Below are 10,738 nucleotides of genomic sequence, written 5' to 3' on the forward strand. Positions count from 1 at the left end.
CCTGGGTCCAAGCTATCTCAAAGACCGTATCTCCCATTATGAGCTGGCTCAGGTGTTAAGATCATCAAGAGAGGCCTTTCTCTCAGTCCCGCCCCCTTCAGTGGTGCGTCTGATGGGGACACAGGAGAGAGCCTTCTCTGTTGCTGCACCCAGACTTTGGAACTCCCTCCCACAGGTGGCCAGACTGGCCCCATCTTTGGTGTTCTTCTGCAAAGAGGCAAAGACCTTTCTCTTCACGCAGGCCTTCCCTCAATAACCAGCTATCTGTGTGTGATATTTAAAAGCACTGTTATGCATTACTGCTTTGAATGGATTGTTAGTACTACTTGTGTTTTCCATTTTTGTATTTTTCATTTCTCAGAGTGACATTTTTAATTTTTGTATACTTATTGATATTTGCCTTAATATTGCCTGTTAATTGATGTAAGATGCCTCCTTATTCATTGTTCATAATTTTTTAATATCATATTTTAATAATGTTAACATTTTCTTTAATATCCATTTCTATATCTTCTTTTGATACACTGTTCCCTTTATATAAATTTTGATAGAATTCCTGTAGTATCTTTAATTTTTCCCTCATTAGATTACAATTCTTTCCTGTTTCATCTTTAATCACTCCAATTGTACTTTTTGATATTTTAGTTTGTACTATTCTAGCCAAAAGCTTTGAATTTTTATTACTATATTTTAAAAAAATCCTCTTTGCATATATCAAGTCCCTCTGGACCCTTTCTAACTCGATACTTTCTAATTCCTTTCTTTTAGTAAATTCCTTTCTTCTAGTAAATTTTTATTATCCCTATCTATAAAATATTTGCTTTCTAAATCTTTTAATGATTTTTCTATTTTTTTAATATTTTCTTATCTTAATTTTTTTATTTTACAGGATTCTCTTATAGCAATTCCTCTTATAATGTCTTGTTACATTCCCAATTTATGATAAGAGTACGTATATATGTGTGTGTGCCCATGTCTATCTTACCCATGATTTCGAGACTTCTTGACACTTGAGGATTGGTATGCATATTAAGAGAAGCCTAGTGGTTTGCACTGGAAGGTTATTTGTTTCTGGAAACATAATTAGTGCATTTCAAATTTAATCTGCCTTCAGCCTGCAGTATCATCTTCAATCACTAGGTGGCAATTCCCTAACTGCAATACAGATATTTACTGAGAAAAAAGTTGCTATTACAGGAAGACATTCTAAAGAGATCTAACCTGTTGTAAAGTGACTAATAAACGTTACAACAAAGGCAACTAAGAGGACCGAGCAGTGAACCACAGGGCAACCAGAGGGCAAAATGGAAAAAGGCTGGAACCAGAACAGCACAGATTCTGAGAAAAATCTCTCTAAGGAGGCAAAAACACCAGGAAGGACCATATATGTGAGATTCTTCAACTAAGAAATGTAAGATAATAAGCATTCAGAACAGCAATGTCTAAAGCCATAAACTACCTCTAAAACACAAATGAAAACCCTGCATTCTCCTGCAATCTGGCCTTGTATTATGGTTTTCATACATTAATTATTATTTGCTGAGTTTCAATGTCTTTCATCCACTGTCATGCAATAAGATGGAAAACAGAACTTGAGGAATATGTTGCAGGAGTGGTACAGTACATCTCAAATGCATCAAGAAACACTGCTATTTAGCCATTTCATATGTCCCTCCATGTGGGTAAGTCGAGAGAGGAAAAAGCACACTTGGCTCAACTGGGGAAAAAGCAACTTTTGTCCTCAGTTACATGGACTGAAACCAGTGTTATGTTAGTGCAAGATCACTAGTGTGATGGGGGTTCTTCCTCCTTTGCCTTCAAAACCTGCTTTGGAAAGCTCTAAAACCTTCTTGAGCAGATTACTGGGAAATGTGGAAATTGGGGAAGGGCGTTATTCTCTTGGTCCTGACAGAAAGAAATCCATTAGCCAAACCACCCTACTGGATCTCGGCAATAGTCTGTACATAAAACTACGAATCGGAATCACCAGATCTGTCTATGCAACTACTACACTAACAGCACAATCCTACACATACCGTATTTTTCTATGTATAAGATGCTACTTTTGGCTAAAATCATTACACTAAAAATTAAGGAGCATCTTTTACATGGAAGTAAGCTGAGATAGCTGAGAACAAAACGGCACATACAGTGGTGCCTTGCAAGACGATGTTAATCCGTTCCGCAGAAATCGCTGTCTTGCGAAAACATCGTTCTGCGAATCCAAATTTCCCATAGGAATGCATTTAAAATTAATTAATGTGTTCCTAGGGGAATTTTTTTTTTTAAAAAGGACCAGCTTTCGAGGTCCCCCACCGGTCCTCGGATGGTGCAGGAAAAGCCTCCGAAGTGCTCTAAAGCGGCCGCCGGTGGTTTCAGGGCACCCCCGCCAGGGCTCTGATGGTGCATGGGAAGCCATGAGAACCCTGGCGGGGGTGCCCCGAAACCGCCCATGCCCGCTTTAGAGCACTTTGGAGGCTTTTTCTGCCTTTGCAGGACGGTGCAGGAAAAGCCTCCAAAGTGCTCTAAAGCGGGTGTGGGTGATTGTAGTGCAAAAAAAAAAGTCAAACCTGCAGTTCAGTGCTTTCCAATGGGGGAGAAAAATTCACCAAAAATTAACGAAGAGTCAGAACAAAGCCAAATTAAGTTTGCACACGTTTTAGAAGGTGCACTAACGATCCCAAACATTTAAAACCGTTTTTGAACCTTTTAAGACACTTTAAAAATAGCGAAAACGGACATCACAAAACCATTGGAATGCATTGAATAGGCTTCAATGCATTCCAATGGGGAAACATTGTATCACTTAGCAATGTTTCCTATGGCCATTTTCGCTTAAGGACGGTAATCCGTTCCCACTGGAACGGATTAACCGGTTTTCAATGCATCTCTATAGGAAAACGTGTTTCGCTTAGCGATGTTTCCCATAGCGATGGGTTTTTTGGAACCAATTAACATCGTTAAGCGAGGCACCACTGTATAAGCAAAGCACAGTTGGAAGCATCTGCTTCAGTGCTTTCTGCTGCTCTTAGTCCATGTCATGACAGTATGCAGTCAATACACTCTATTCATTAATTTGGACGTTTAACTATAATATATTTTTTTTAACCAATTAACATTGTTAAGTGAGGCACCACTGTACTGGGCTATTTCTTGACTTTCTGAATTGTAGGTACAGAAGCATATGCAATATCCCACATTTATAAACCAGAGTTTTTTTAAAAACTGAATTATATACTAACATGCTATCTTAAACAGACCTGCTTTCTTTTAAATGAAAGTACAGTGGTGCCTCGCACAGCGAGGTTAATCCGTTCTGGATTAACCCTCGCTATGTGAAAACATCACTGTACGGATCAAAAAAAGCCATTGGAACGCATTAAACTTAGTTTAATGCATTCCAATAGCAGCTTTACTCACCGTACAGCGATGTTTCTCCGATGGCCGGCAGACATTTTCGCACCCTCCCCTCACTTAACGAGGGTGCGAAAACACTGCGTGCGGCCATTTTGGGGCTTCCGGCGGCCATTTTGTAGCCGCCGAACAGCTGATTGGCGGGTCGCAAAGCGAAGGTCGGTAAGCGAACTGCTCACCGACCTTCGCTCTGCGATTTTGAGCTATAGGGGCCGTCGGTGTGCGATCGCATTTGCGATCACTAGAACGGCCCTGTTGTGCAGATTCGTCGTTCTACGGTGCACTCGTTGTGCGAGGCACCACTGTATGTTCATTACAGACCCCATACCAGAAACAATTCAAAGAATTATATGATTTTATTCTCCAAATAATAAGATGCCATGTAATTGCTCTTGCAACAAAACAGCTTCAGCACATCACATTAGTAGAGGTACAATTTTTGTTGTTTTGTTAGATACTTAATTGATCAGTAAAGTCAGATATTTATTGTAAAAGCTCTTTTGAGAAAATAAGCAACTTCCCTTACCAGCATGAACTCTAATAAGTTTATCATAATGAAAACAAAATAATTCTGCTACAAGATTCTGGATGTTTGTAAGTCAATTTCCATGTACACACAAAGGCAGAATTGAAATGCACGCATGCACCTAAATTTGGTAAAAAAAAACATTCTTTATAGACAGAACTGACTATCTAGAAATTCTTCAGTCCATTTTCAACATAAAAAAAATGGGTGAGCTATTTGTCTGCATATTCACCTCTTTGCCCTTCCTTTTGCATAACTTGGCAGACAAGCTGGGAAGTATTCAATTGACTACAGTTTCCCATACTACCCAAACAGGAAACCATGTCTTAAATTCAGCATTACTCTAAACTAGTTTAGATCCCTCACATTAAAACTTTCACATGTGTTGACCTACCAATTTCCTTGTGATTCACTAGATGAACTGTATCTGAAACTAACAATTTGGATTTCAGCCAGTGTCTAGATGTTTTTGCTGGCTGGATCCCTCAGTGAGTTGGATATCTGTCTGTGGAGCTAAAAGTTAGTTTAATTTACTACTGTGGCTCCTAAGAGAAGAGCAAGCTTATGTGACTTTGGGCAGGATGCACAGTCCACCATAACAAGGGACAAACCTCTTTTGAGGTTTTATTATATGTATATATATAAACTGTATATATATAATTATTATTATTAATTTCATGTACCGTATTTTTCCGTGTATAAAATGACACTTTTTCCTTAAATAATTTGAGAAAAATTTGAGGGTCATTTTATACACGGAAGGCAGCTCTTTACCGCTGCCTTTTGCAAAGGCATGGGGGCTTAGCAAAAAGGAAGGGGAGTCGTTGCTCTCTTCCTTTTTGCTAAGTTCTGTGCATTCTCAAAAGGCAAGGAAAAGTGGCAGTAACTTTGACAGCCACTTGCCTTGCCTTTTGCGAAGGCACAGGGCTTAGCAAAAAGGAAGGGAGCAAGGACTTTGATCCCTGCTTTTTCTAATTTGGGTTTAGAAGGGGGTTGTCGTCTGATACATTGGGTTGTCGCACAAACGGAAAAATACGGTATACTGTATTAGATATAAATATAGCCATATTGTTATATACGTTTGCCTTCAAAACTATGCATTAATTAAACTGTTAAAAATGTTGAAAAAGACAAATCAAAACCCATGTCTACCCTACATGTGCCATCTCTTCTCCATTAAAAAAAGTTTTCTAGGATTGTGTTTGTTCAGTTTTTTGCACTGTAATTCCCAGAATCCCAATAGTTATCCAAAAATTCTCCAAAAATACCACAAACTGCAGCCGAGAAACCTAAATCTGCACACCTGTAGGTTTTACCTTCCCCCACCCCTCAAACTCAAGAAGGGCTTTCAAGCATCGCTGGCTTTTTGTTTCCCATTGTTGAGTTGTTTGTGTTTTTTTAAGGGAAGGTGCTGCAGTTCTTTCTAGGAGTTATAGTCTTCCTACGAGTCATAGTCTTCTAGGAACCTCGTGGCGCAGTGGTTAAACTGCTGTATTGCAGCCAAAGCTCTGCTCACAACCCGGGGTTCAATCCCAGGTAGTCGGCTCACAGTTACGGTAACTCAGCCTTCTATCCTTCCGAGGTCGGTAAAATGAATACCCAGCTAGCTGGGGGGGGGGGGGGGACAATGTGTAGCCTGCGTAATTAACTTGTAATCCACCCAGAGAGTGTTTTAAGTGCTATGGGGCGGTATATAAGCAGCACACTTTTCTTTTCTTTTACAAGTGAGGCTCTATAGAGATCCCCTCCTAAATAATTACAATGCTCAGGAAGCTAGAATGCTCAGCTTCCTTCTTATTAAACTAATCAGCAGCAGGAAGAAAAGGTCCAAGAAGGCAATGGTGAAAGAAAACTTGAAAGCCCCTCTCTGGGGCTGGATGTTGCAGGTGTGCAGATTTGGTTTTCTTGGATGAAATTCCCAGAATTCTTGGAAAAGTCTGGAACTGCAACATTGATTTAAATAATACAAATCTGAATTTTGATGATTTAAATTAAAAATCAATTTTTAAAATCATTTTAATCACAATTCCTGTATTTTAGATTTGTATAAGAAATGCCTGGCCTTGTAATTAACCCAAAGCACAATGGTAATGTCTAATATTATTTTAATTCTCACCGATAAGAAACTATAACTAAAATAATCAGTGAACTTGGTATTCTGCCTCATGAGAAAATTAATTGAGGAGTACATTTCACCTTGGAAAATCAAAGCAACCCCAGTGCTGTTTTGCAAAGATTTTTGCAGACTAACCTGAAACACATTTACTCTGAAATCCTACATAACTCATTAGAAACAAATTCCATGCCGCATGCTTCAAATTATAAGTCTTGAAGCACTTCATGTGACAATGCTCAGGGAGGGTCTGAAGAACTACATGTTACTCTCATCTACGCGGCTACTAAAGCTTTGGCATACAATCATTTCCTTCACTGCTTTAATGCTACCAGATCTGGGATAAACAAAGCAGAATTTTAAATGCTTTTATTACTGACGATACACACAAAGAAATACCAAATAGTTACATAAGGTGTTGTTCAATAAACAGATAATTAAGAACTATGCTTGTCAACCAACAACAGTATTAATCTACTGAAGAAAAATGAATCAGTATTGTATTATTTCCTGTAAAAGAGAATACTTCCCTTACAGGTATGCTGATTATGATGGGTAACTGGAACTCAAAAATTGACAATTTTCTTTGAACTAGGATTCAGAAAGGTTTTAACATACCAAAATGTTTTCAAAGCCAGTGTTCAATATCAGGGAGTAAGGCTTAACTAACAGCAATAATGCATAAATCTAACAATAGCTTATGTAAAGTAACTAAGCACAAATTTAAACACTATATCATGCGTCCCTTTGTTTCTAACATAGTTTTTGAAGACATGGCATTATTTCAAAATTATATTCTTTCAATTAGAAGTGCAATGTGTGAGGTATCTGCTTGAGGAGCCACAAGTTGGGAGCTCAATTCACCACTGTGTATCCCAGAAGAGCCAGACTGTCTGGCCTTGACCAAACTGTATAGTCCCAGGATAGCCCCAGAAGGGCATAGTAAGCCACTTCTGTGTACTCTCCACCTAGAAAACCGTGAAAATGGTTGCCATAAGTCAGAATTAATTTGATAGCACACAATTATTATTATCTGTACGCTACAGATATGTGAAAACATTGGCCAAAGTCACATGGATGGCAAAAGTAACAAATATATCAATCTTCTTCATGGCTCAAATTTAGGGATTGCACTTCCATTGCTCCTCAGTCTGTTAAAACAATCCTCAAATTGTAACAACTCTGAGTATCATCATACAGAATAATTCTCATCATTTATCTGCACCAAATTTAGTAGGCAAAGATTTCCTGAAAATGCAACACAATGGCGGAGAAAGCTTCATTGCCAAATTCCTGCTTCTTGGACTGCTCAGAAGGTACAATAATTTTATTTTACATTAAATGGAAATAGTTTTGCTTTAACCTCAGGAGCTGAACCAAACTAAAAAGCAAAAGGAAGTACACACAACTCACTCCATGCACTGAAAGAATGCTTGCAGAAGTGACTAAAACCACATATCTCCTCCATTTTGCATGTAGTATATGGACACCCCTGACAACATTCACTGCTTACTCTTCAAACATAGTTCTCCATATGCAGATGTAAAAAACTTGGAAAAATCCACTAAATGTTTGTCAGGGTAGAAGGATGCAATTCTACTAGTAGATGCTATCCTTTGTAGCCCGGATAACTGCTCTAGTCCTTCCGTGAATGTACAAAAGGGTTCATGTGAAATCCCCTCTAAGAGAGGAATCATATTTGATACATGCTTGAAACAGATACCCTTCAGCTTGGTCTGACCACTCTTGCATGTTACTGAAGTGTAACTAACCTGTTACATTCCTCTCCATTCATTATGTTGTGTAGGCCTGATAGGACTTAGGGCTTGTCAACATCTCTGTTTCGCCTTTCCTCCGCTTCTCTACCACTCCTCTTTTGTTTTCTCAGTGATAAATTTCAGATTGCAAGCGCATTGATGCTGGAATCTTTCAGCTCCACATATGCTGATGGTGCGGTATATATTAATATATTATTTATTATACCATCTGTAATCTGAAATTCCCAATAAGCAGAGGAATGTGTAGAAAAGAACAGAAAAGGAAAGACGTCCATATACTACATGGAAAATGTAGACACACAAAATGTAAGTCTTGGAGTAGCTTCATGTGAGACAGAAATGGCAATTTTGCATTTGTCTTTTAACACTCTTTCATAACCCTCTCATAAACACACAAACCGATAGAGAGAAAAGCAGCAGGCTGTTTATTAGCCTTGGTTTTAATTAACCAATGACTCAATTAAAAGGCAAATGAAATCCTCCTGCAGCTCAAGTGGTAGAGCTTTTGGAGGAAATGAATTCTTAATCTCATTTCTGCAAAATGCAGTATTTACATTGAGTTTATATTCAAATGCTCTCATATAGTGCCTAACTAGTTTCAGTGATAATTCCTTTCATCTTTTCAGGTTCTATTTAGAGAACCACTCAGTGTTTCCTTCAACTATTTTCTTGAAATGCTCCTACTCTTCCCATCCTAAGGTATGCTTCCTGTGATATACAGTATACACACACAAGCTTAGAGCAAGATCAAGCTTTCGCCTTTTCTTTTGCAGCCACATTCAGGTAACTGTCATGTCTGGACCACTCATCACCATAACCTTTAAAGTACTGTATATCTTTCCATCTAATGCTTCAAAATTCAACCCTAGTCAAGCCAACCTTTCTTTTTCATTCAAATCATATTATTTATTGCAAAACTATACTACTTTTCACATCACTGTTACAGAGTACTTCCTTTCTGGATTTGTTATCTGCTACATCTACTTCAATTCTCATTTCTTATCCTTCTCCAATGCAGTTTCTTCAGAGCAATTTCTGACATACTGCCGACTGCATTAAGAACACAGGGTAGATGTTTCCCATGCTTCTCCCTTCCTGTTCCATTGAATCTCTGCTTTGTCCACATCTCTCTTACCAGGGAGATCATAGGGAAGATGAAAATACTATCTCTGCTTCAAGGGCCTTAATATCTATTGTGAAGGAGAGATACAAAACTGAACTTTAAACAAGGCAGGAATGTGGGAGTCCAAGATACAAAAATCAGTTGGGTTTCCTTTTCTCCACATTTACAAAAAATTGCTATGTCTGAACAAAATATGTGTTCTGTCAGTATCCTTTACTTCTTTCCTCTCCCCCCCCCCCCCCGTCTTCTGGCATGCTGTTCACCATGCTCTGAACATTTTCCCTATTACTGTTAATCACATCTATTGCTTCTTGATAATCATCAAATCCATTCCTTCTCATTAAGTCACTATAACTTCATTTTTTCTGTTACTTCGACTGGTACATCTGTCCTGATCCATCCCAACTATTATTTCAAACTCTCTCCCCTCTGTGTACATCTATGAAGGCTGTAACCTATAGAAACAGAAAGCATGCAGCTTACTGTATTTCATTTATATAGTGCCTTGCTCCATGTACACAGTAGTTAGCAACATTATTTCCCAACAAATAATGCCATACATTTCATGTCAACTAAAGCCGAATTTAAACATGTTGGTACTAGGTATGTTTTGATCACCAGGGGCTAAAAGGTCAAAAACCTTAAACAGAACAAAGATCCAAAGGAAGCCTGCCAGATGAATCCACCTCTGAAGGTTGCATATAGTACTCCTACCAAAAACTGGAAATAGATGGTTGGATCATCTCTCCCCAAAACACGGTTCCAAACCAATTTTTGAGCTGCCACAAGTACATCTCCACACTTCACTGTGTGTCCACATTCTGTAAACATGGCAACATTTAAAAACTTTTATTTTAAAAATCTAAACGCCTTCCCAAGAGTTCACCATATTTTTGAATAAACCTCACACTCACTCGGAAGTGCGCAGCGATCACAGTGTTCATAGCCTCACTCCTCAAGACAAGAAGTTCCCAGCCGAGTCTAAACCCCGGCTCTATGTGCTGTACACATATTCTCCCCGCCTTCTTTCGGGCACTGTTTCTAACTCCCCTTCCTTCAGCATCCTTAAAGTTTCCAGGTCTCCTGGCCTGCCTAACGGGGAAGAGGAGCGGGGGGGGGTGTGTGTTACACCATTGTTCCAGGGAAACATTTGTCCCGCGTACGAACTCCTGCGCTTTTGTTCTGAGGCTTCCTCCAGCGTTAATCTCGGACCCCCCGCCGCCCCCTTCCCTTTCCTTCTCACCCGGAGCGCTCACCCCACAGCGGGGCTGAGCGAAGGCAGCAGCCCCTCCATGCCCCGAGCGGAGGCTGGCCTTCCTCTCCCGCAAGCCTGGCTCTGTCACGGAGAGGAGGAGAGGGGAGGGGAGGGGCTCTGCCTCCCACCCTTGGGCCCATCCGCTCCCCCGGCGCCTCCATTGGCGTGCGGGTCCCTCCCCCGCCTCCTTCTCCACATCCCTCAGAAACGGCTACAGCCGGGAGTCCGGCTCTCACCTCTCGACGGGGCTGTGGGCCAGGCGGCGGAGGGAGCGGGGGCCGAGGCGCTCCGCGCGCTCTTCGTGCCGCGCCGGCCCCGGTTTAACCGCGTCGTTGTCACCGCCTCCTCCTCCTCCTCGATTCTCCCTCTCTCTCTCTCTCCCCGCTTGGGGTCCGCAACGGTAAAGCGTCCCCTCAGCCGGAGCCACCCGGAGGATCCCCCGGGCAGCAACAGGCACTCCCGCAGCAAAGGTTCCGAGGGGTGTAGAAAGGTTCCCACATTCCTCGCGGGTAGGGCGTGCTGAAGGGGG

The 10,738-nt window shown here is 40.6% G+C and overlaps 1 protein-coding gene across 5 annotated transcripts in view; it reads right to left on the reverse strand.

The window, feature by feature from the left end:
- Nucleotides 1-10,603, reverse strand: part of RAD54L2 (RAD54 like 2) — a 77,441-nt gene extending 66,838 nt beyond the window's left edge. For 2 of the 5 annotated variants that reach the window (XM_020788653.3, XM_020788644.3), the window contains exon 1: nucleotides 10,446-10,602. The gene's annotated coding sequence lies outside the window, so the exon portion shown is untranslated. The other 3 variants (XM_020788600.3, XM_020788616.3, XM_020788609.3) reach the window with 3 other exon arrangements.
- Between the last annotated feature and the right edge of the window lie 135 nt (nucleotides 10,604-10,738).

The sequence above is a fragment of the Pogona vitticeps genome, chromosome 2 (assembly GCF_051106095.1).
Source record: "Pogona vitticeps strain Pit_001003342236 chromosome 2, PviZW2.1, whole genome shotgun sequence".
NCBI classification, from domain to species: Eukaryota; Metazoa; Chordata; class Lepidosauria; order Squamata; family Agamidae; genus Pogona; species Pogona vitticeps.